At 45.0% G+C, this 4085-nt stretch overlaps 1 pseudogene; it reads right to left on the reverse strand.

Annotated features, from left to right (window-relative positions):
* Window positions 1-533: 533 nt before the first annotated feature.
* Window positions 534-2212, reverse strand: LOC129514109 (ferritin heavy chain-like; annotated as a pseudogene).
* Window positions 2213-4085: the final 1873 nt, after the last annotated feature.

Here is a 4085-nt window from a genome sequence, read left to right on the forward strand (position 1 = left end):
GGAGATTGCAAATACAGAGTAGGATATCCTGAAAGGCGTAGACTACACAATTAACAGGGTCAACTCTGGGAATGGCAGGAAGTTTAGGACTCCTGGTCATAAGTGAATCATTATTTGCTAATCTAATGTGTGCCAGACACTGTTCTTTTTTTTTTTTTAAGATTTATTTATTTATTAGAGAGAGAGAGAGAGGCAGAGGGAGAAGCAGGCTCCATGCAGGGAGCCTGATGTGGGACTCGATCCCGGGTCTCCAGGATCACATCCCGGGCTGAAGGTGCTAAACTGCTAAGCCACCGGGGCTGCCCGACACTGTTCTTAATAATGGAAACACAGCCTTTAAAGATACAAATTTATCTCTGCTCACATGGGGCTCACATTCTGGTGGGGGAAATTGAAAAAAATAAGATTGATGAGACAGGTATATACCATAATGGATAATGATCTGTCCTATGCAGCACACAAAGGCAGGGACAGGAGTCAGCCACAGGGAGGCTGGGGGACCTGCACTTTCGGTAGGTTGTACAGTGAAGGCCTCACTGACAAGGTGACATAATACCTGAAGGAAGTAGGGGGAGAGCCCCGTGGAGATCTGGGGATGAAAGCTGCAACAAGAGGGAATATCCTGTACCTCTTCCTGCTGTTATTCTGTCAGATCTTTTAGCCACTGACCAACAGTCATTTTCCCTCCATTTTTGATGCAACAGGTGCTATGTTATACTTTGGTAGGATGCAAGTGGTCAGGTTTAGGGCCAGGATTGATTACCCTGATGGTTTACATCATTAGGATATGGTTGAAAACCTTTTCCACTTTTAATAATTTGAGGCTTTAGTGAGAGACGCTAAGTGTGTATGCTTCTATAAAATGGATCACTTTGGAATACATATAAAAATTGTTCCTTTCTTAACATCTGTGGCTTTTTTTTTTTTAAGTAAGTTCTAGGAGCAATGCAGGTATTGAACTCACGACCCTGATATTGAGTCACATGCTCTACTGACTGAGCCAGCCAGGTGTCCTCCAACCTTGCTTACCATCTTAAGAGGCTCAGTCCACTTTTGTAAGGTGTTACCTGAGTCACAGTGCTTGTACAAAATCCAAAGTGTCCCTTGCCACGTAGTGCTAGGATACTCATCTCTCATTAGAATTATTAAGCTACAAGTGGGAAAACATTTCTACATTAATTGATATACGGCTAGTAAGTGATTCAATTCAATGCAGGGACAGTAGTTTAAGTAAGCAGAAATGGTTGATCAGTATGTTTGTCCATAAGCCTGAATCCTACCAAATTAGTGTAAAGTCACTAAATGGTCACAGTTGATTACATCACAATGGGTTTGCAGCATATAAAGCCCAGACCATCTTTAGGCCTAGGCTTATTTCTCTTAACGGTGTGTGGTGGCAGAAAGGATTTCTGTTACAGAGCTAGTAAAACATGTAGTTTTTTTTCTCTCTCTCTCTTTTGAGTACCAAATTACTTTATTTGAAGGAATGATACAAATGAAAGAAGTAGATGTTTTGGTACAACTTATAGAAAAGGTAAAGGTAACCCCAACATGCATCCACTGCCTCGGTGACCAGGGAAGTCCCCCTTGTGGCTATGTGAAGACAGCCTAAGGCTTGGCTCTCACTATCACTGTTTCCCAGGGTGTGCTTGTCAAAGAGATCTCTGCCATTCCAGATTCGGGAGCCTCCATCTTGCGCAGGTTGGTTACATGGTCACCCAACGCTTTGATGGATTTCACCTGCTCGTTCAGGTAAAAAGTCTCAATGAAGTCACACAAGTGGGGGTCATTTTTATCAGTGGCCGGTTTGTGCAGTTTCAGTAGTGACTGATTCACGCTCTTTTCCAAATGTAACGCACACTCCATTGCATTCAGCCCGTTTGCCCAATCGTCATGGCCTGGTTTCTTAATATCCTGAAGGATGATTTAACCACCTCGTTGGTTCTGCAGCTTCATCAGTTTCTCAGCATGTTCCCTCTCCTCATGAGATTGGTGAAGAAAATACTTGGCAAAGTTCTTCAAAGCCACATCATTGCGATCAAAGTAATAATACATGGACAAGTAGACGTAGGACGAATAGAGCTCCGGGTTGATCTGGTGGTGGATGGCGGCCTCTGAGTCCTGGTGGTAGTTGGGGCGCACCTGCGAGGGGGACGCGGTCATCAGGGCGGCGGCTGCGCGGCGGCGCTGGAGCGGTCCGAGAGCGCCGCATGGGGATGGCAGAGGGCTGGCTCCAGGCGGCCGGGGGCGGGGAACGAGCGATGGTTCCATCCAAGCACCATAGAAGCAGAGTTCAAGCACAGACAAAGGGCAGGCATTGATTTCATACTTCTGATAGGTAAGTTAGCTCAGTTGTACTTGGATTCTGTGCTACCCTCTTCTGTCCATAGGCTCCTTTTTCAAAGTAGGCCTCTCCCTGAACTTCCTCTGTATATATCTGGTTAGCACTGTGGCCATGTATGCTCGGTCTCCCTAATGGTTCATCATGATGATCATGAGAGCTCCGCCTCGGGGATTGGAAATAGTATGATCCCTTCTGGTAATTTCAAACTCAAAGCCCAGAAAAGGCCATGATTTGACTAGAGTTGATTTCGTGCGTCTGGTAGGTGTGCGATGTAAGTTGCACCTTGTGTTTTATCCCCTTGATATTTACACGCATGACTTTCTGCAATGTTTTAATCCAGTTTATACTGGTGCCGTGGAGGTTTTCTAGAAATCACGTGTACATTAGACTTCCAGTAATAGTATAGCTAGGTTATTAGTGCTCAAGATTGAGCAAAGAAAGGCAGTATTATTTCAGTAACTTGAGACCTTTTATTTTTATTTCATTTTTTAAAAGATTTTATTTATTTATTCATGAGAGGCAGAGACACAGGCAGAGGGAGAAGCAGGCTTCATGCAGAGAGCCTGATGTGGGACTCGATCCTCGGTCTCCAGGATTGCACCCTGGGCTGAAGGCAGGCGCTAAACCGCTGCGCCACCCGGGGATCCCAACTTGAGTCCTTTTAGCTTTAAAAGTAGAGTAGCCTGATCGTTTGATTAACCTGAGAACTAGGAAAGATTTGAGATGATCCTGTTGGTCTCCCTAGATTGCTGAGGAACAGAACTTGTTACTGTATGTTGGATCTAAACGATGATGCTGGGGATCCCTGGGTGGCTCAGTGGTTTAGCGCCTGCCTTTGGCCCAGGGTGCGGCCCTGCAGTCCCGGGATCGAGTCCCGCATCGGGCTCCCCGCATGGAGCCTGCTTCTCCCTCCTCCTGTGTCTCTGCCCCTCTCTCTCTCTCTCTCTCTCTCTATCATAAATAAATAAATAAATCTTTAAAAAAAAACGACGATGCTGAAACTTCCCTTGTGAAATGTAGTCTGCTAGAGGGCCTTCTACTTAGCCGTTTTGTTTATACATAATCAGAATCTCTGTTGGGGAGGATCAAGCATGAACTTGCTTGTCATTTCTTTGTAAGACGAAAACTTGTCAAATGCCAATTCTACATTACTCTTTTGGTCTGTGGCACAGGGCAGGCTCAGAATAATAGTGAAAGACGAACAGCTTATTTTAATGATGTATTCTTTTATGATTTTAACAGTAACACATAAGTGGTTTTCAACGTTAAAGAAGTTTTCTTTTGAAGAATTTATTTATTTGAGAGACAGAGAGCACCAGCAAGGGGAAAGGCAGAGGGAGAGGGATCAGCAGGCTCCCTGCTGAGTAGAGAACCCACTCCATCCTAGGACCCTGGGATCATGACCTCTGGCAAAGGCAAATGCTTAACTGAGTCACCAAGGTACCCCTGATATACAGGTTTGATGAAGGAGTCCTAAGAGACTCTTTTCTAATGGTTATACTGGCTCATTACCTCTTATGGACCATACCCTTGGCACACTCCCTCCTGTTGACATGGTTAGTGGGCCAAAGTTCAGGAGACACTGGCTTCGTGTACTGCATGCCAGCTCCTAAGTTCTGTGAATCAGTGGTTAGAGTAGGGAAAGAGGAGAGCAGGTAGAGAGGGTAGGCAGTACCAAAACACCCCTGTGATCTCATCAACCTGCTATCTGATTTTGAACAGATCTCTTTTCTTCTTTAGG

Source organism: Nyctereutes procyonoides, unplaced genomic scaffold, assembly GCF_905146905.1.
Source record: "Nyctereutes procyonoides isolate TBG_1078 unplaced genomic scaffold, NYPRO_anot_genome, whole genome shotgun sequence".
NCBI classification, from domain to species: Eukaryota; Metazoa; Chordata; class Mammalia; order Carnivora; family Canidae; genus Nyctereutes; species Nyctereutes procyonoides.